We start from the raw sequence: 22,469 nt of genomic DNA on the forward strand, positions 1-22,469 counted from the left end.
AAATTATTTCATAACTCCATGCTGAGAAGGGGGCTCAGGTCTCAGACAGGCAGACCATGCAGGGGAAAGTGGCTGGAACCCTTTCTTGGAAAGCTAAGGCTAAATCCATGAAACCTACAGTAGCTGAGTGACCAGGAATGGTTCCCTTCACTTTCCTGAATCTTCACTGTCTTGCTTGTGTTCACAAATTTAAACACCTTCGCCATCACTTTTAGTTGTAGAGCAGGAGACTGGGACACATGTGTGGACCTGTGGCTAACAAGGGGCTCCTGTGAGGCCAGAGGATCTTAGGCAGGAATTGTTGAGGGACAAAGCTGGATGTTCACGTGGGCCATCTCTCCTGAGCCAGTTTACCGATTTAGTTAATGAATTCTACTTCTAGGAAATTCTAAGTAAGAAGAACTTGTTAATCTCCTGACGGAAACCTCCAGTGTTTTCACTGGAAAGCTTAGATCTCCCAGCGTTCCCTGGGAGTTTGCACATTTGGATGACCTGCTGTCCTTACATGATGGTTGTGTTCCCAGCCCCCGTCCCTTCGCACATGTGACCCACTTATTTGACTGCAGAATTCCCCTGTGAGAGTCAGCTCCTACATATGACATGCTGGCTTGCCTTCCCTCTTTCCTTCCATAGCACACTAGGGATGGATGAGACACTGATGGACGATGTGCTTCCTGCTGACAGCAAGCCAGGGGCCTGTACTCTTCTCCGTAGGTGAAGTGAGGACACAGGGTTTATTTTTCTAGACACATGTTGTTTGAATCAAGCAGTGCTCCGAGAAAGCATAGGAACCTGGAAGTGTGTCTGCCAGCAAGAAATGACTCACAGCCCAGCAGGGAGCCCAGCTCATCCCTGATCGAAGAGCACAGAGAACCAACTCCTAAAGCAGACATTGCTGGAGTCACAGAACCAACTCAAGAGCCCTTTGTATATAGATTTTTTTTTCCTTTTGAGACAGAATTTCTCAGTATAGCCCTGTCTGTCTGTCTTGGAATTCCCTTTGTAGACCAGGTTATCCTCGAACTCTGAGATCTGTCTGCCTTTGCCTCCCAAACGCCGGGATTAAGGGTGTGTACCATCATGCCCAACTTTGTGTTCAGTTTCAGTGCAACGGGGAGAGAGTTCCTAACTTAGATATGTATACTGCTCTGCCAGTGTAACCTCCAACAACGCTACGAGCCAGTGGACTCTGAGATTGGTTTTATGTTATAGACAGAAGAAACCTGGTGTGCATGCGTGCATGCGTGCATGCGTATGTGTGTCCAGAAGTCACTGAAACACTAAGCAGGGTGGCTTGCCAGCACCCTGAAGTACTGGGGACTGTGCCACACTCGCCGACAGACTGATGCATGGCTTACCTGCTGTGAAAGCAATGCTTGGGGAGCCTTGGTGCCTTGTAGAGCAGTAGCTGTATCCAGAACTCTGAAAAAAAAAATGCTCCTGTCCAATAAAGAGTGAGGGACATGGTCACAGCCTGGAACTGTCAAAGAATCTTGAGAAGAGCTGAAGTATAGGACCACAGTTGCGGTGAAGAGCCCTTCATGGTTTTCCAAGTCTCCTTTCTCACAAACCATAGCAGAAGCCCCACAAAGCAGAAGGTTGAAGCCTTGTTTAGGATGGGGGGTGTCCACTGTGGGGAGTGGAGCTGTGAATGTCTTTCACTCAGGGAAGGAAGGGGACCTCCACAGAGGGCTGCCCTCTTATGATACTTGTTTCTTCCTGTTGTCTCGTCCTCAGCAGAAGTCATTACCCACAGTTCTCTGTGCCTCCGCCCCCCCTTCCCGAGCACCATGCCATCTAGGAAGAACAAGAAGAATGCATTTGAAATACATTCCCTGTTAACAGAATCAGAGAGAGAGAGCATACGGGCTTAGAGCTCAGTAGACCTTGGATGTTGGACTACAGGCTTCAGCATGAAGAATTGGGTATGAGCCGGGAGCGGTGGCTATTGCCTGTAGTCCCAGCACTCAGGGAGGCAGAGGCAGGTGGATCTCTGTGAGCTGGAGTCTACCCTGGTCTACAAAGGGAGCCCAGGACAGCCAAGGCTACATAGAGAAACCCTGTCTTGAGAAAGAAAAAGAAGGAGGAGGAGGAGGAGGAGGAGAAGAAGGGAAGAGGTAGGGGAGGAGGGAGAGGAGGAGGGAGAGGAGGAGGAGGAGGGTGTGGCGAGGAGCATGCCCTGTGTGCTCTGTCCCACTGCCCCTCTCTCTCTAAACTGTGGTTTAATCCTCACCATATCACAATGGAGCAGATATTGCTGTAGCTCTTCAGAAGACGAAGCCAAAAATGAGGTGTGTGTGGGGGGTAGGGGTTAAGGCATTGTGGGTGATGAAGAGAAGATGTCTTATCCTAGATTCTCAGGAAGTCTTCTACTAAACCCAGACTCTGGGTTCCCTCCTCCTTCTATATCATGCACCGTCTCACGTCATTTCATACAGTCTGCCAATGGTGCCTCCACTTCTCAGCCGAGAAAGAGAGTTTGGAGCTGGGATTCCAAGTGCAGCTCCAGGTTCCTCCCACATTCTTTCAGAAAGATGAGGTAGCTGAGAGGGGCAACATGGAGGAACTCAGGATCAGAGGGAAGCTGGGGTGAAGGAGAGCACTGGATCTCTCCAGGGCCAGATCTGAGGAGAAGCAGGCATCACAAGAAAGGCACAGGGGTAAGTCTGTGATTTCCGGGGGTTAAGTCCTTCATCTGTTCGCTTATTATTTGTGTACCTTCATGGCTAATGTGACCAGACACAAAGTCAAATTTACAATGTCTTATTTTATTTATTTATTTATTTATTTATTGCATTATAATTTTTTATTAATTCATTCATATTACATCTCAATTGTCACACCATCCTGTGTATCCACCCATTCCTCCCTCTCTCCCACTTACAGTGTCTTATTTTAAAATGGAAATACTAATTTAACTAGTATTATTTACTAGGAAAGTATTTAAGATTTTAACCTTTTAAGCGCAGCTGGCATTCTATAGCCACTAGATGGTGCTGTCTGAGTGTGGAGTCCCAGTCTGGAACTTGGATATACATTTCACCAGTGTCTTTAAGACGATGGAAGATCTCAGCGGGCTTGCCAGAGTGTGTCCTGACCCTAAAATATAGCAAGTGAGGCAAAGCTCCTGCCCATTTTATCCTTTCTGAAATGTGGCTCTACTTAAGCCCTTCCCCTTTGTTATTCTTTTGAATCAGTACTTATTTCTTTCATGTGCCCTGTTTATCAGAGTGTGTTGTGCTTTAAGGCCCGTTGGGAGACTGCCAGCAGTCTAGTATTTAGGTGCTGCCATACCTGGGCCTTCATCTTTTCACCCCAGACATTCCTGACTGGGTATCTTCCTTGTGTCCACTGTTGGCTACCGCCAGGTGTGTCTAATGCACGCCTTCTGCCGTCCACTCTTTTTCCAGAAGGTCAGTCAGTGGGCACTGCTGGAGATCCTACGTGGCCTTTCAGCTCTGGAAAACTCTGCTCTGACTTCTGTGGTTGGACACTCACAAGGCCTTGAACTCAGTAGATGATATCTGAGACACCTGTGCAGTGGAGCTAGGGTACCACCATCAGCCCAATTTTCTACTGGCTCACCAGCTCCAGGGGCTTGCACATCACTCCCATGTCTTGTGATTAAGGGTCTGGTCCATGCCTTCCATTGAGGCCAAAGGGGCAGTAGAGGTGCCCTCCTCCCCCAGTGAGGAGAGCAGGCATCTGCAGCACAGGATCAAATATGGCAGAGAGGATCACTACCCAATAGGGCATGGGGTTGGGAAAAACTTGTCAAGAGGCAGGATGTGAACACAGCCACCAGACATGAAAGAAGACCCCCGCCCCGTTGCACTGTTTCCCCCCTTTTTGTATTTTCTGTCATGGCACCCAACTCCTTCTTCAGTGTTTTTGTGTTAGAGGTGTGCTCCCCCTGTCTAAATTGAGACCTTGAAGCTGAGGTCCACCATCTGCATTTACCTCTTGCATCTGCATGGGGCCTGGCCACTTTCCATTGGGAGGAGATTGGATGTGGCTCTCCTCTTTGGTCTGAGATGATGATGTACCTCACCTGGCCATGCCCTAGAGGTATTCACTTTTTAGGGTAGCGCTGCAGACCACCCTTGGCCCTGTAAGGACACTACAGGATCTAGCTAAAGAGCTCCCTGATCTAGCTAAAGAGGCTGCAGCTGGGGATGTAGAGGGGGTTAGAAAGTGTAGCATTGGCATGCGAATTCTAAGCCTGGGCCAGACTAAAGGGTTCTGTCCAGGCTGGGGAAGTCATCAAAGTTCTATTGGGGCTGGGAAGATTAACTCTTAAAACAAAGAATGTGCCTATTTTGTTTGTTTGTCTATTTGTTTGTTGTTTTTTTTGTTTTTTGTTCTCAGTGGACCTGTTCCTCCCCATTTCCCAATTTCAACAGGTTCTCCTCATGTAGCCCAGGCTGGCAGCCCCCTGCCTCAGCTTCTCTAACACCGGAACTACAGGTATAAAAACAGGTACAACTACAGGTGTCACTATGCCTAGACTCAACTGTCTCCTGTTTTGTTTTTGTTTTTTAAATCTTAGCAAATTGTCATTTTCTTTTGTGATTTTTGCATTCAAATCTTTGTTGTTGTTGTTGTTGTTTTTTGTTTTTGCTTTTTTTTTTTTCAAGACGGGGTTTCTCTGTGTAGCCTTGGCTGTCCTGGACTCGGCATTCAAATCTTTTAAATTGTTAGGTAACTAGATAACTTTGTAGGCACTGGCAGAGCGTGCTGTCAGACCCAGGCAGCTGGAGGCTGTCGAGGGTGTCTGTGCACTTGACACTCTGACTTGATTTATGTGCCAATTCTTGGGAGTAGTGATGTTTCAAGTGTGCGGGCCTCACATGGGAGGAGACCAAAGTTTGGGCTTGTTTTACTTCATTGTTGTGTTCCCTGCGCTGTCTTCATCTTGCTGGGCTGCCCTTAAAACAAAACAGAAAAACATCAAATGGTAGCTTAGCAATGACAGAAGCTGATTTCTCAAAGGTCTGGAGGTTGGAAGCCGGACATGAAGGCACCTGCAAGTTTGGTGGCTGCTGAGAGGCACTTCCCGGCTTATATAGAGTGTCCCGTGTCTGCTCTCACATGACAGGCAGAGCAGAGGGAGTTCCCTTGGAGACCTTTCACATGGGCACCGCTCCCAGTCCTAGAACGTAGCCCTCCTGATCTCACTGCCTCCCAACGGCCACATTTCCTTGGTGATTAGGATTTCAACACATACATTTTAGGAAGACCCAATGTCCAGGAATGTGGAGACTGCCACGAGATGATCCTAAAAACCAAGTTTAGGAAACTAACTTTGAATAAATGTCTAGAGGGAAGTGAAGTTCTGCTTGGGTGTGCCTGAAGGAGAGGCCAGCCTTAAGCCAATGGTCTATGAGAATGTTTAATTACCAGTAAATCTTGTATTTTTGTCCTGGTAAACACTCACCATAGAGAGACCCAAGTAGAGAGGCCAGCAACTAGGTTTTTGTCTGGTTTTGTTTTTAACTTTTGAATTTCACATGTGGAGTGTATTTCTAGGTTGGGGCATTTTCTTAGCGGGGCATGCCAATCGAATCCTAAAGCCAGGGTATGTGTGGACACGATCTATTTACTGATGGGCACAAAATTCTTCTTGTTAAAGCACACATCCGCACCTCTGGGAGGACTATGGCAGGAAGCCAAATTAGTGTGTCAAGGGCATTAAAAGTAGTATGTGTTGCCCTGTGCTACACCATGGGTGATTACTGTGAATTCCTTGAACGTCTGCACATCTCAGAAAGTAAAATCCCATTTTTAGTTCGATCTGCCTGCCCTCAATCTCCAAAGGAGGCAAGCCCTATGTTTTGTGTTTACATTCTATTAGCATTTCTTTTTCTAGAAATTATTAATATTCTTTGCCCATTGTTATATTGTATTGTAATTGTATTATGGTTTTCTTTTTAATTGGTAGGTTCTCTTTGCTCTGAAAATCTAGGCAGGACTTAAGTTTTGTGCTTTCTGAAGCTTATGAACTTTAGGGAGTCCTCTGTCGAAAAATAATAGAGAATGAGGAATGTACATCTTCGTGGCTGGGCTCTTGCGTGGCCGTGGCTAGGCTCTCCCGTGGCCGTGGAATGAACCCTTGCATGCAGACTGTTTTGAACTCATGCCTCATTAACATCACGGCAGATCCAACTTCCCCAGAATGTTCCTTTTGTTGTATTTGCGGCAAGTATTTTCACTGTAAAGACACTTTAACTTTCCTGTGTGCAGATCTGTCAATATTTCCCATGACAACGTACTCTCTAACGACTCTGATCCCTTTCTGGTTCTGCGAGTTACAGCCTTTGTGTGTTTAACTAGTTTCTCTGTTTGTCCCGCTGAGGTTGTATGGAAATAAATGTGGTTGGGCTGAAGTGTCAAGGGGAAGGCAGCTCTGAATCCACACCCAATGCGCCAGTTTGGTCTGCAGCCCCCTTCTCTCCCAGCTCTGGGAACAGCTGCCTGGGCGTTAGTGTGTAGAGGCCGCAACACTATTGCTTGCCCAGCTCTTGGCTCTTTTTTTTTTCTCCATAAATTGACGACACTGGACAACAGAGGCTGTAAATTGCACAAATGAAGTCTTTCACTTTGATATCCCAGCATTAATGTAACGTGGGGGACTGGAACCAGGGAACCAGGGTCTTTATAGAAAAGCACCTGACTACTGAGCTACAACCCAGCCACCCTTTCTCGTTTAGTTTTGAGATAGGTCTTACTAAGTTGCCCAGGCTGGCCTTGAACTCACTGTAAAACACAGGTAGTTCTTGAACTGAGTCATTCTCCTGCTTCAGCTCCTGGGTAACTGAGACTGGAGCGCTGTGTCACTGAGGCCAGCTTTAGGACAAGACAGACAATATTCTTTGTTGGAATAAGATGCAAGTGCCATAAACAGAGTTAGTCAGCTTTGTGAGACTATAACAGAATACCTCAGCCTGGTTAACTTATTTAGAAAAGAAATCACTTTTTAACAGTTGTGCCAGCCAGAAGTCTAAGACCAAGGTGGTTGCATGCTCAGTGTCTGCTGAGGGCCCCATTTGTGCTTAATTGTGGCATCCACCCGCCGGAAGGGTGTTAGATATGCACCACACAGCCTACATGGTATGAGATTTACTGTAGAAGCATGGGGAGAGAAGGAAGAGGTGCCCCAAGGACACACACACACACACACACACACACACACACACACACACACACACACAGAGAGAGAGAGAGAGAGAGAGAGAGAGAGAGAGAGAGAGAGAGAGAGAGAGAGAGAGAGAGAGAGAGCGCAAAGGATGGACATTTGTCTTTTTTATCCTGGTCCCTTGGTGGTGGTGGCAGGTGATGACTTCAGAGGTTGCTAAGCAACCTGGAGGTGGGCTTGTGAAGCTGCTTATGGGCCAGCAGAGGGATTCTTCCTCACCTTGCAGAAGAACTAAGCTTCTGGAACTTTCTTTACACAGTGACACTCTATTCACAAGTCCTTGCCTGAGCATCTCTCTCATCAGGTCACCCCTCCCAGCACTGGCTCTGGATGAGAGGTCGAGTTGCAGTTTGGACTGTAGTAGTATTTGCACATCCAGTGTGCAATCAGATTAGTCCTCTCAGCTCTGACACCGCTTTAAAGATAAGAGGCACACAGCACAATAGAGCAGAGAATTCAGTCTCTAACACATACTAAACAGGCAACACTAAACCTTGGTTTGTTTGTTTTCATTTTTGTTTGCTTTTTTTTTTAAATATAGGGTTTCTCTGTGTAGACCAGGCTGACCTCAAACTCAGAGAGACACACCTGTTCTGCCTCCCAAGGGCTTTGATTAAACGTGTGTGCCACTACTGCCTAGCCAACACTAAGCCTTTTTAAGCCATAAAATGCACTGGATTTGTTATGTGAAACATACAGTTGGAATAACTCTCGCAGAGGAGGATTCGTCTTAGCTAAGTGGTAAGTTCGGCCTGCCTCCACCCCCTCAATGTGTTTCTTTCTATAACTGAGTATCTGGGTTTTGTTGTTTGTTTGTTTGTTTGTTTGTTTTTTGCTTGCTTGGTTTTCATTCTCTTGAAAGATGCCAGATACAACTTATTCAAGATTTAAACTTGGTGTTTCCCTGGTTCTTCAAGATAGAAAATGCACTGTGGGACAATTGTAGCTGCTCCTTTAGGAAGAAGAGTTGCCCAGTTTATGACAGGTGGCATCCTGGTGGCCCTGGGAAACCATCTCCTGTTTCCTTCTCTGCTCTTCATTTTTGTAGCCTCCATACTTCCTGCTTCTGCAAATGGGTGACCTATTTACCACCCTTCTCACGAACCACGCCTGTGCGTCTAGTGAGAGGCTTCCTCTCTGTGTGTCAATAAATTTTAGAGTAGCCTGAATTTTCATCTTACACACACACACACACACACACACACACACACACACACACACACACGCACACACACACACACTTTCTTCTTTAATGAGAAGATTGGATTGAAGTCCAGACCCAAGAGTATCAGGAATAGAGTTCCCCCATTTTTCCCAGTTAGGGTTATCACATAAATTAGACACGTGAAAATGGCAACTCAGAGAGAATATGACTGGTCAAAAGGACTAGGAAACATCCCTCTGCTGGCTGGCTTTCACAGTACAGGAAGACGTTATGGAAGCTCTTAGAGGAGAAAAGACATCAATGGCTTTACCTAGCATTGGACCTTGCATTCTGTGACAATGGTCCAGCAGGCAGGGTGTGCTTATTGGTGCAATAGTGGCATGGATGCTAAAGGATAGTTAGCCACTTTCTCATTGGATTTAAGGCCTGCTCCACAGGGGAGAATTTCATGCCTGGTACTCTAATCCTGACCAAAAGCCTATGCCTTGGAGTTTATAAACCCGAGGTTACCCTGATGCTATTATTTTGCTCAATTGTCATGCTGTCAAATCACCTTCTGAGTATTGATGGTTATACCATTAGACCTGGGGTGCTCACAACCTTAGTGAGATAAACTTTCTGGTTATTTATTTATTTTTTATTTTGCAGTGGACAGTAGCCAATGGAGATATTCATAAATGGCCAAAGTGCTGAGAGTAAGAGACTCAGTGCTCAGGCCCAAATGGGACATCTATATTAATTCTACCACCAGGAAGGCTTAGGGGACAACATAGAAGAGAAAGTAGAAAGAGTGTAGGGGCCACAAGATGGTGAGGAGTGTTGTGAAATGTTGTCTTCCGGACATGGCATGGCTATTGAGGCCATGACCTTATAGCAGCTGTGGTTACCTGCTCAAGACCCGTACAAGGTCAAGCTAGCCAAAGCTTCAGCATAGCTATGGTAGGTGGTCTCTTAGGCCTCACCCCTCACTGGTAAGTTTCCCACGTTCCAGTGAAGGGTTCCACATCTGTGCACATCTGCGCAGCACTAACTGGACATAGTAGATCATCCCCACCTCAACTCCTCCAAGGAAGAAAAGATAAAGTTGGGAGGAGGAGAGCTGATTGTTGGGACAGGGGAATAGCTGGAGGAGACAAATGGAGAGTAGATATAATCATATTTCATTGAATACAGGTAAAAAGTTCTTAATAATACAGAAAACTTTTTTATTTTTTTAAACAAAGAAATTGATCTCAATGGCTCTCAAGCCTGAAGACTTCCGAGAAATACTGTAGGGCCCCCTGCACCACAGACCAAGTAATCAGTGCTGCGGGCACAGCATCATTAACTATTTTGAGCTGGACCTCTGGGGTCAAGTAGGATCATAACAAAGACCTCCAGGCTGAGCCACATGGGAGCCGTTCAGTCCGCTCTGGAAGAGGCCCGGCTCATGTCTCACAATCCCCTGGAGTCAGGAGCTGTCCAGCCCAAGCTCCAGACCAAATAGATTAGGACAAACATAAGCAAGATGGCAAGGTCTAACAGGGAAGTCAGGAAAGGTCAAAAGCTCCCCAGACGAAAGTCTGACTTGTCCTGTGTTTATTTACTTTTACAGCACTGGCAGCTCTCAGTGAGGGTCCATGAGAGCAAGTGGATGGATGGGGCTTTTCCTGTCCTTCCAAAACCCTCCCACACCACTTCTAACTCATCAGAAGCATAAGAGAAGCATATTTTCTGGCCTCAAGACCCCAAACAACAACAAAAACTTGGACAGCAGGATAAAATAGAAGAGGATCCCCAGACAGAAAGAAAACTCATATTGTCATTAACACTGAATACATTTTAAACACTGGCACGTCAGCAACATCCCCTCACGAGTGCCTTTAAAAAAAAATAAATGCTTGAATTCAGTCTTGATTATAAAAATGTCTTTATGGATGAATTACTGGTTCACATGTGTCATGTGCCTTTTCTGTGCATCCTTTGTACACCGGGCTGTAAAGGCTATGAGTTACAGACTCAAAGACTTCTCAGCTAAGTCTCATGACAGAACCCAGAAAGGCATGGCAAATAATGTCTCAGTTTAGAAATCTGGTCAGGCTTATAACACAGAAATTATTCCCAATTTTCTGAGAAAGCACCAGATTGATTTCTAAAGTGGTTGTACAAGTTTGCACTCCTACCAGCAATGGAGGAGTGTTCCTCTTTCCCCACATCCTCGACAGCACGTACTGTCACTTGAGTTTTTGATCTTAGCCATTCGGATAGGTGTAAAATGGAATCTCAGAGTCATTTTGATTTGCATTTCCCTAATGACTAAGGATGCTGATGACCTTCCCCTAGCTGGGCTGTGTTTTGTTGTTGTTGTTGTTTTTGGTTTTTTGAGACAGGGTTTCTCTGTGTGGCCTTGGCTATCCTAGAACTTTCTTTGTAGACTAGGCTGGCCTCAAACTCACAGAGGTCCACCTGCCTTGTCCTCCTGAGTGCTGGGATTATAGGCGTGTACCACCACACCTGGCTCGTGTGTGTTGTTAGACCCCAGTGGGAGAGGGTGTGCTTAGTCCTACTGTGACTAAAGGTTCCAGGGTGGGTTGGTACCCCTTGGGGACCTCCTGTTCTCTGAGAAGGAGAGATGTGCATGGGGCGGGATAGGTGCATGAGGGTGGGCCTGGGAGGAGAGGAGGGAAGGTGTTGGGATCAGGCTGTAAAGTGATTAAATAAATAAAAAAATTAAAAATCCATAGGAAAGAAGAGAAAAGGAATCATACAGTATGCAGCCTTGCATATGACATCTAGTAAAATGTATTTTGGTTCATCTGTGTTCTAATACCTATACTCAGTCCAATCCACTATATCTCTGTGCCTGAACACACACTTTGTTTATCCATCTGACAACTCACAGACGTTGCTTATAAACCTTAGTAAAATGACTAATGTACATTGAACATTTCCACACAAGTTTTATGTGCCCACATGTTGTCGTCTCTTTTGAGGGCAGAGTAGAATTCCTAGGTTATATGGTAAGGTTATATTTAATGTCTCAGGGAACTCCCAAATCCCATGCCCAAGGTGGCTGGATCAATTTGAAATCCCAGCCCCGATGCTTGAGAGTGCCTGTCTCTTTTCATCCTAACCAACACTTATTGTTTGTGCTTTGTTTTCATGGGTGTGTACTGGTGTCTAGTTATTCCTTATAATCCCCCCAATGCTAACAAGGCCGCAGATCATGTTCTGTCAACATCTGCATTAAGACACTGTGGTGTTTGGAACGAGAAAAGTCCCCAGAGCCATGGGTGTCTGGAGACTTGGTTCCCTGACGGTGGCACTGTTTGAAGACGTTTGGGTGGTATGGCATTGTTGGAGGAAGAACATCATCAGGGGTGGGCTTTGAGAGTAAAAGCCTCATGATGTGTCTGTTTGTCTGTCTGTCTGTTTGTCTGTCTCTGTCTCTGTCTCTGTTTTGCTCTCTCTCTGTCTCTGTCTGTCTGTGTCTATCTGTCTGTCTGTCTGTCTGTCTGTCTGTCTGTTTGTCTCTCTTTCTCTCTCTCTCTCTCAGCTCTCAGCTTCCTGTTCCTGCTTCTGAGCCTGTTGTCTGCTGCCATTATAGACTCTAAGCCTTTGGAATTATAAACCAAAATAAACTCTTTATTCTATTAGTTGTATTATTCATACTGTTTTATCACAGCAACTGAGAAGTAAATAATACATACATAACATGTAAAATGTATTAGTATATTAATATTATACAGCATACACATAAATATACCCATCATACACCAATTGCCTTGATTATCTAACTTATGTCTTAAGTTTATATTAGAAAGCAATGTCTCCACAGGTTTATTAGAATTGTTTTAGCTGTAAGGCTCTGTGCCTTTTCCATACACACTGAAGAATTAACTTGCTCATCTCTAAAAACATTCTTGAGATTTTGATAAGAGTTTTGCTAAGACTGGTTGGGCAAGAGTTCTCATCTTTATTTTGTTGAATCCTCTACTTCACAAATGTGCTTTTGCTGCCTTTCATGGGCCTTTCTTTATCTTACCATGACTGGGTTACTACCCACATCCCATGAATTCTTGCTTTGCCTGTACCTAGCTATCGCAACTGCAGTTTTGCTTTGGTTTCCATGTGCTTTGTGGACTTGGCCTGCTGCTCACTCTTTCTGGCGTGAGCATTCTAGAAGGCAGGTGGAACTGTCAGGAGGTCTGGGCTGAAGGTAGGAAGATATGAACCCAGGCTCTGTTTTGTTTTGTTTTTCCTCTTCCTGGTCCTGGGTCCTGGGGAAGGTACTGAGCCTCGGGTAATGGTTCCTACATAGCTCACTGGCTCTAGAACGAGATGTACACCACATGTCAGTGACTGCAGATTACTCTGTCCTTGGATTTCAAAATTTGAAGAAATGGCTGCATGTTCCTCGATGTTTTTTGATAAATCTACTTTTAAGATGAAGAGCTAATCCATGGGGCCAGTTTAAAAGGAGAAAGTCAAGTAAATCATCTGAACACAAGTGTCTGTCCAGACCTGAGTAAGTCTGGTGACAGGCAGCAATGACGTGGACAGAAGAGGCAGCCTTTGGAGAGTCGGCATTGGAGGTTAGGACTACAGAAAGGTGACATCTAACTACTGACATTCCTCCCTGTTCATTTTCTTCTTCCTGCTCCCTCCCTCTCCTTTTCTGCTCTCTTTCTGTGTTGCTTTGTGTTGTTCCTTGTGGTCACTGAAAATCTTCACTAAAATCTGGAATGCTGGCTCAGTGGTAGAGAGCACTTACCTGCTTTACTATGAGAAGGCCTAGCTTTATGCCCTACTTCTCTCAAAGTCAAGACAAAACAGCAATGAAAAACATAAAATACCCACATGTCTTAGGTCAATACATAGTAGAATATTTGCAACTGGAAGATAGACAGAATCAAGAAAATAAGGCTAGACCCATGCACGCCTACTGTGGGCAAGAGGAACCACCCTTTATGGATGGAAATACCATAAAATTCCAGATAAAAAAAGGAAATTGGAGCTAAATGGTATAAGCCACCAGGAAGTGACAAAAGTCATCATACATACTATCTACATAGTATCTGTAGATACTATAGAACTATCAAAGATCCACCCTATGGAATACCAAAATGCAGGGATATAGCCTATAGAAATACCCCATGTAGAGTCCATCGTATAGAAGTACCAAGTGCAGGGGATTCACACTGACTTAGCAGATGTCTGCCAGGGCAGGCAATGTGATACACCGGCATCTGTGTTTTCTGCAGGAGAACGCAGGGAAGAACTCCTATCTTGGCTCTCCCTATCATAACGATGCTCATGGAAGCCCGAGGACATATTCCTGGCCTAAGCTGGGGCCCGGTGGCCAGTGTGACAGTTTATTCTGTTCTGATATGGGACAACAAACAATCTTACTTTACTGGAGTGTGTTGAGAAATAAAACAGTGTGGTGACTCATGCATAATTCCTTTGATTATGGCTCACATTAAAATCAAGTTTAATTACCAGGGTTATGGATTGCACTGACGAACCCCTTTCCAGTTCACAGAGGGGCTCCGGTGCACAGAGGACAGCAGGAGGTGTTCAGGGACACATGGAATGAATTAACGTGAGCAATTCCTGCACGCATTAAATCCTTAAATCCTTCCTATCTTTGCTGGAGGATTAAATAATTCTAAGTAGGCAGTTAAACCAGATACTATAAACATGTGTTTGAGATTTGAAATTAGCCTAAGTAACTCAACCAAAGCCCCCAGAAAAAACAGACCCGCGTGATGGAAAAGGAAAGAATGCTCAGGACCGCCTCAAGTTGTTTGAAAATGTCCTTAAGATCAGGCCACTCCTGCGCTGAAGTGCCCCGTCCCTTGCACAAACTATTCTGCATCCAGGCTCCGAGAAGAGGCTGGGTTAGAACACCACAGTTCAAACTTAACTGAGAAGCAATTCTACTTAAAGCAAATGTTCTATGTGTCTTAGTGCTTTCCTTTTTGAGACCATTACCTTGTCACCCACGGCTCCTTTGATACAGTCCCTTGTAAATGAACTGGAGAACTGAGAAAAATAGCCTGGTTGCCTCTGTGCCCTCTGATAAGTGAAGTTGCCTGACAAGGCCCAGGCTTTGACGTTTGTTATTTTAGAGGGTCTTTTCATGGTCAAAATATTTGCTTTTTCTTCCGGCACCTTGCAAGAGTTTATCTTGATACGCAGGCTAGCTGGGGATTTTCAGTTGAACCAGCATTAGTCACACAAGTTGCCTTGGTCTTATTTGAAGATTTTTTTTTTTTCCTGAAGCAACATCAGTAGTGTTTTTTAACAGGCCTAACTATGGAGATTGGAAAAGAGAGGGTGCTTTCAGGTGGTCATTAGCAAGCTCCTTGCTTACTACCCGGAGGGAACCAGGGTACGTCAGCTGTCTGTATGCTGTGAGGGTGCTGGCTGTTTGGCGACTGTTTGCAGTGTACAAGTCGGGGTTCTCTACCCCTGCTTGGGATGCTTTCGAGCAAGAGACTTCTAACAATGCACATCTTTGTAGAGGAAAATGTGGTCACAGTTAGAACGGGAGTGGTCAGTGGGCTGGGATCAGCCAGCTGCACACAGCTAGTGATGCAGAAGCCCACAGCTGATAGACCAGAAAAATGCCAGCGAAAGCATCTCCCCTTCTTAGCTTCAGTTTGTAAATAGGCAAAAGCCATCAAAGGTTTGTGGGCAGCCCAAATCTCTTTCTAATTGGCTAAGGACTACATTGTTAAAATTTAGCTCCTATTCTTTTCCATGCTTGAAAACTCAGAAGACATCTTTCTTAGTTAGGGTTTCTATTGCTATGGTGAAACACCATGGCCAAAGCAACTTGGGGAGGAAAGTGTTTATTTGGCTTATAGTTCTATATGATAGTTCATCATCATAGAAGTCAGGGCAGGAACTCAAACAGGACAGGAACCTAGAGGCAGGAGCTGATGCAGAGGCAGTGGAGGGATGCTGCTTACTGGCCTGCTCCCTCTGGCTTTGTCAGCCTGCTTTCTTACAGAACCCAGGATCACCAGCCCAGGGATGGCAAACACCCACAATCATGAATTAAGAAAGTTCCCCACAGGCTTGCTTAGAGTCATTTTCTCTATTGACAGTCCTCCTCTTAGATGACTTGGCTTGTGTTAAGTTGACATAAAACTATGCGGCGCAGCACCTTTTTACTTGCCTGAGCCATGATGTCATCAACTACTGTTGTGCTCGGAAAATTAAATCAGTGTTTCCATTAAGGTGAGTTCTTTTTAAAAAACACAGCAGAAGATTAGCTCATTTCAAGTCAAATCTTCCTTCCTCCTTCTTAGAAGATCAGCGGAAATGTGTTTAGATGCATCTGTCCCACATGGCCCTAATTCTCCAGTCTGAGTCCGCTAATACTTTGAACTCAGGAAGCCAGGAGCACTGTAGGGTCTGGAATCTCAAATACAATCAAGCTGAAGGATATTTTTAAAAAATCCCTACTCTACCCCATTGTCCTAGTTACCTTTATTAACTTGACAAGCATAGGCTCATCTGAGAGGAAAGTTTCAACAGAGGAATCACCTAGAACAGTGGCCTGTGGCCATGTCTATGGGGTTATTGTCTTGTTCGTTAACTGACGCAAGTGTGCCCAGTCCACTGTGGGCGACACCATTCCCTAGGCAGGTGGTCCTGAGCTGTATAAAGAAGCCTTGTGAGCAGCAGGCCAAGGGAGTACCTGCTATGACTTCCACCCATGACGGTTTAAGACTAGAAGTCTGAGCCAAATAAATCCTTTCCTCTCCTGCAGTTGCTTTTGGCCAGAGTGTTGTATCACAGCAGCAGAATGGAAACTACAACATCCATGTTCCATTCACTCGTCCTCAGAAGGCAGTACCCTGATAAGATTGATGCTGACTGAGGTCATCATCCGGGATAATCAACTCTACCAGGGCCGGAAGTACAGTATCTACACCCACAGCAATCTTGCTCTGAAGGCAACCTCTGGAATTTGATAAATCTTTGTGACTCTTTGCCTATATCTTCAACTAACTTCTTTTGCTATTTTATTTCCATTTTTATTAGGCAATAAGCAAAGTAATAAGCAGGAGAGGAAGAGGAAAACATTTTTTTTTCCTTTGGAAATAACTGAAGAGAATCAGTTGTTATTGCTCTCGGCTGCACCTACAGCACACAAAGTCGAAGAGGATATGAACTCTATCTTCTCAGCCCCAGATATTATAAACCCTGACAGAAGCAAATCCCACATAAGACTTGGAAGACTCATTTTCACCTGCGGATATAGACAGAAGCCTCGAGAGCATATACAGGACACAGTGTACTGTTGGCTGCTCACGGCCCACTGGGTACTGGGCAAATCTGAAGGAAAGTAGCTGCTCAGCTCTCTTGGATGGAGGGTACAAGGCCCGTCGGTGCTAGATAGCAATCCTGGACAGGCAGTGACCAGCAGGCACAGCTGGACCGGGGCAGCTGCTGCTTCAGGTCCGGCTGCCCTGCACACGGGTCCTGGCAAGAGGTTATTTCTGTTCTCCTTGGCCACATTGAACACCTTCACGTCACACTGGTTCCTGATCTCTTCCACCAGGGTCAGTGTCTTCCCTTCGGGAACTGGGATGGTGCCAAGGACAATAGTGCTTGGCATTGACAGCGTCTGGCGGACTGCTTGCATGAAAGGCTGGCTGAACAGCTCCATTTTCCCAGTCTCATCGATGATACACACACTCTGTGTCCAGGACCACAGCTGGGACCTGTACTTCTTAAGACAGGTAGCGCCAACTGCTCAAAGGAAGTCAGGTCCACCACGTACTGGTCCACTCGGGCTTTCCAGGTGGAGGCTGTGACCCAACTCTGGACAGATCCTCCCTTCCCCCTTTCTTCCCCCATGCCCTGCACCAGACAGACAGGGTGAGGACATCAAATCCTAGCCTCCTCCCTCCCTGCCTGCCTTCGAGTGTGTAAAATCAACCAGGAGGCACCCCGAGGATCGCAGGACCTCATTGGCTTTCAGGATCAAGGTTGTTTTGTGAACTCTGGAGGCCCAGTAAGGAACATGTGCTATGCAACATGGTAGGGGTTGCAGTCACCTACATTTTTAAGGCTTTGCCTTCTCAAATCAAATGTTCAGTTAAATGTGAGAGGGAAGTGCTCAGTGGAGAGCAAATCCTTTGTGGTTTTGACACCTGCCCACAGATCTTGTTGGACCATACGTAGATCAATACTGGGGTAGGTGACATGCCCTACTAGGAAGCCTTGCCCATAAGGTCAAAAAGTTAGAAAAAAAATGACTTAAGTATGGATATTTCAAATTAAGATCTGAGAGTTGTTTTTATTTTGCTTTTGGTAAAGCAGAGCTAAGAGAATAAAACAAAAATTATTAAATGTTTAGATTTTTTGTTTTATTTATTTATTTAATTTTTTATTAATTTATTCTTGTTACATCTCAATGGTTATCCAATCCCTTGTATCCTCCCATTCTTCCCTCCCTCCCATTTACCCCTTATTCCCCTCCCCTATGACTGTTCCTGAGGGGGATTTCCTCCCCCTGTATATGCTCATAGGGTATCAAGTCTCTTCTTGGTAACCTGCTATCCTTCCTCTGAGTGCCACCAGGTCTCCCCCTCCAGGGGACATGGTCAAATATGAGGCACCAGAGTCCGTGTGAAAGTCATACCTGACTCTAGAATTGTTTTAAGGAATACACGTACCTGTGACATTATTTATGATACCTGGCATCATCAAGAAACCAGAAGCTGTGCTCTAAGAATTATCTTTTTCATCTGAAATTCTTGAATTAATTTTACTATGCAGGCAAATTTAGAGTGGTTTATACTTTTAGGAAACTACAGTATGAAGATCAGGACTTCTCTGGCAGAGGTGATAAGCTAGCAAGTGGTGGGTGTCTTTTTGCTGTGTCAGGAAGTTTGTAAAGTTCCCTGTGTGACTCAGTTCAGAGGACACTCACCAGTGTGATTCACTGCAAGGCCAAGGATGCATTGCATAATGTCTGGCTCTTTCTGGATGCCAGCCTTCAGGTTACCACAGAACAATGTGTAGACTGGACCCCAGCATCTCCTCAGCACCACAGATGGGGGTGGATCTCCCTGAAGTCGGGGAGAAGACAACAAATAAATAACTGAAGAGAAACAAGCCGGTACTGAATTCAGTGAGCCCCATAGCCCTGAAAGTTTCCAAACACCACACAGTCAGCCAAGGCTAAGCCTTGACCTTCTCACGATGAGGATGAGACTTGGTTTTCCTCCGTGCCTGAGGGCTGGTGAAGGCAAGAATCTGCAGACAGGCCAGCACTTCCTACAAATAGAATATGCAGAGGACCCGAGGTCACTTCCACTCTTGGCCTGAGGCTTCTGATAGGGTCTCTAGCTTCATCTAGGAACCAAACCAATACAAGAGAGAGAGAAAAAAAGATCTTTATTAAACTTACATGCGTTCACTCTTCTCACAAGGGAACAAAATGATCAAAGTGTAGATAATTTTACTTAAAGAACAGTACGTCCATGAAAGGATGACTAAGCACATGGATTTCTGGGATAGAATAGTAAGTATGGGGGTCCAGCAAGGAGATAGATGGGGTAGAGTTAGAGACCCCTAAAAGAGCTCTTCAGAAGTGGGGAGAAACCCCCTGAGTGTCTCTTTTGTCTCACCTGCATGTGTGAAGTCTGGCCTTTGCAGAAACTGCACCCCATTTAGCAATATCACCTGAAATTCTCAACACACCAGTTGTTTCTGCTGAGATGGTCAGCCCTTACCTCCACCAGATGCATCCTATTACAGCTAGTAAAATGTTCACTTAGGTACCATTGAGACAGGACTGCCCTTCATAGCAATACTAATGATCAGAGTGCAGACTGTGGCTACTATGGGCCTTTCCCAAGCAGAAGGATGAATCTGGCGTAGGAACGTGGTACACAACAGTGGTTGGTCACACTGGGCTGTGGTGGAGTTCTGTCCCTTCCTTCTATTCTGTAGGATTGTATGAGCAGTCCTTGTGGGGTGGATCTGCCAGCTCTAAGCTTGTTTTATCTAAAGATGATCATTTCATTTCTTACTGGAAGCAGTAATAAAAAACAGTGAGGCCATTTATCCTCTCCGTTGTCCCATCCTTCTATTCATTTAATTGGACAAGTCCATCGGAAGGTCATTTCTGCATTCTGCAGAATGCTTTCCCAAGCCCCAGCTTTGTGACAGGTCCAGGAGCTTAGCACCTTCCCCCACACCCATCTCTCCCCTTTCAGCCTCACATACCGTTAGTCTCTGTTTAATCTCGGATCTCTGGTTTCTCATTTTTCCTACTCTGCTGCCTTTGGCTCCTGCCCTGAGTTAGCGAATCCACGCCCCCATTACTGCTCAGGAAGACAGATGGGGCACAGGCTTATTATGTCTCTCACAGTTCTAGCACAGGAGCCTTTCTGGTGTGGTCAGCAGTGGGTGCTGTGGTCCATGTCCTCTGCTCCCTAGGAGCCCACTTCCTCAGAGGCCTCTGTGCTGCGGGCTCAATCTTGGCTGATTCTGCATCAGGAATCAACTGGTTTTGTGTTGCTGTGGCTTTGTGGTCTCATTTTTCTAGACATGATTATTAGAACATTCAAGAACTACTTGCTAGTGCCAATATCTTCTCAGATCCTCAACTGCCTCAATGTCTTACTCACTTCCTATCTTTGGGTTTTTAATTTGTCTTTAATCTAAATAACCAAAGAGAAATTTCCCAAAGCACCATAATAATTAGAAATAGAGTATCACTGCAAAATGAATCTATGACCTGCAGTAGCTATGGTGGTTTTCAGGGGGAGTTGGACCAATGGGAATGCTTCAAAAGCAAAGGGAGACACCGAGGTACTCGTGGAAGTCGTTGGTTTGGACATTAGTGGTAGGTCTTGGTGGAGTCCCTGCCCTGCTGGGGAAACATCTCACCCAGGGCACCTGTCTTTTGATGAAGCTCTTGCCTAAGAGAGGAAGCAGACCATTGGGGTGTCCAATTTGGACTTTTCAGTCTTGCAGAATGCAGAAGATCAACTTAGCTCACAAACCTGCACCTATATGCTAGGCTTGCAGAGCACAGGGGAAGGCATCTCCTTCGGGGACTTAGACCTTCCATGTAAAAGTACTTCTGTGAGATGGGCAGACAGAAGGCCCTCACCTCCCTGACATGCGGGACGATTTTGTCTGATTCTGACAAAAATGATACTTCAATCAGGTGTCCTCAGATTGCATCCCAGATAGTCAAATACACAAATGAACTAATTTTTTTTTTTACTTTTTCCAGTATAATATCTATATTTCATGTTGTACTGACCATAGTTTTCTTAGAACATCAGACCACCGTGTGATGCTGGGAGGGGGGTCTCCTCTGTCCCTTCTTTCCTCTTCCTCCCTCTCCTACATAGTCTTTCTGCGAACCACCTAATGTGTGCAAGTTAAGGGAAATGTCTTTGAAATGAGGACTGGTCCCTGTATTAAGCAGATGCCATCCCTCTCCCCCCATCCAGTCTTGGTATTAGAATTCTACTTGGGAACTATTTTAAAGAGTTTTTCTGTGTTTGGATGCTTTGCCTGCATGCATATATGTGCACCACATCCGTGCATGCCCCATGCCCTAGGAGTCTAGAAGAGGGCATCAGACCCTCTGGAATTGGAGTTACAAACACATGTGAGCTGCCATGTGGGTGGCTGGGAATCAGTCCCTGGTCCTCTAGAAGAGCAGCTGGATCTCTTAACTTGTGAGCCTCCTCTTCGTCCCCTTTGAATGATCTTTTATTTATTTCAGTTGTTACTCTGTAGAAGTCTTTCTGTTACTTACTTTCATGGTGTATAGTAACTCTACTTCGAAAACAGAACGAAGCTTGCTTGGTAAAAATAAATGTGACATCTGTTCACCTCATAATATCATTTGGAAGCCTTTTTTTTTTTTTATGATTTCAGAAGGAACTCCTTGTGGCTTTAAGTTCCTTGAAAGGTGGAGGTTTTCCTGGAATCTATCAGCTTGGGTTGCTATTTCTTCTAGGTCTTTTCAAATCACCGACTATAGATCGTAAAGTTATTCCAAAGAGTAATAGGGAGCATGTGTGCTCTCTCTCTACTCACGAGGCAAGCCAGCATGTTAAGAGCTCTGCGAGCAGGTATCTGCTGGTGTTACAGATGAGGGCAGTGAGGCTCCCAGTGTCCCTCTAATGTCTCCCGGGTCACACTAAGCAGCTGAGGAGAAGCACCGAAGGAGCCTGGCGGCAAAGCCTGTGCTCTTCAAAGATTCTCCTCCTGCTGCCAAGTCTGGTGACTACTGTTTATATTAATTATTATCCCTTCCAAGTTGTTAAAGGAAATGGCTCAAAGAACAGTACATTCTCGGCAGTGGCGAGCTTCCCTTCCAAGCCAGCTCCAGCCTTGCAGAACGCTTTCCTGACGTTGCCACCCAGGGCGCAGCTCCTGACTCCATCCCTGTGAACAGCCTGCTCCAGTTTCCTTTGATTGCCTGCATTCTCCCAAGCATTTGTTGTGTCTGAGGCTTTACAAGCAGGTGCCCCATTTCCCAGATATGTGGCTGCCGTTCCATTCCCAGTACTCCCACCCTACCCTCAAAAATCAGAAGCTCTGCCTGCATCCTTTTCTAGGTTTCTTCTCATTGGCGTTCGCCACAGTGTTCTAGCTTTTAATAGCTGTAGAAAAAGGATTATGGTCAAACGGTCAGTTTGACTGTAGCACTTCCAACTGCTCGTGGCCAGGACTTCTGTGGAGGAGCTCCTTGTTTTTCTCATGTTGTCTCACCACGGAGCTGGTGGAGCCAGGCTGAGGGCAAGCCAGGAGCTACTTCAGATAGAAATAGGATACAGTGCTTGTCCATGATGGTTCGCAGAGGCCTGGCAGGGGTGGTGCTGAGGGACCTGTCTGCTCATTCTGCCGTCTGTGTGGACTAATTCCAACCTCAGGGCTGCCAGTTCACTGAAGCAAGAGGCATTCCTGGGTGCCGTTCGAACAAGTCACATGATGTGAATAAACATCTACTCCCCCCGTCCCCCGTCAGATAAGAGTACCAGTGACAGAAGAAGGAAGCAATGCCACCCAAGTCCAGTTTACTGTGTTGAATTAGGGTTACTTAAAGGAGTATGGACTCTGATGGTGACT

General features: G+C 45.5%; 1 protein-coding gene and 1 pseudogene across 2 annotated transcripts in view; one reads left to right on the plus strand and one right to left on the minus strand.

Moving 5' to 3' along the window:
* The window catches only part of TNS3 (tensin 3), a 413,668-nt gene that overhangs the window by 369,915 nt on the left and 21,284 nt on the right, over positions 1-22,469 (plus strand). The window lies entirely within an intron of this gene.
* Positions 16,474-17,387, minus strand: LOC311606526 (cancer-related nucleoside-triphosphatase-like; annotated as a pseudogene). The gene has a single exon. The product of its transcript is annotated as a cancer-related nucleoside-triphosphatase-like (transcript).

The sequence above is a fragment of the Acomys minous genome (assembly GCF_964271855.1).
Source record: "Acomys minous genome assembly, chromosome: 10".
Taxonomy (NCBI): Eukaryota; Metazoa; Chordata; class Mammalia; order Rodentia; family Muridae; genus Acomys; species Acomys minous.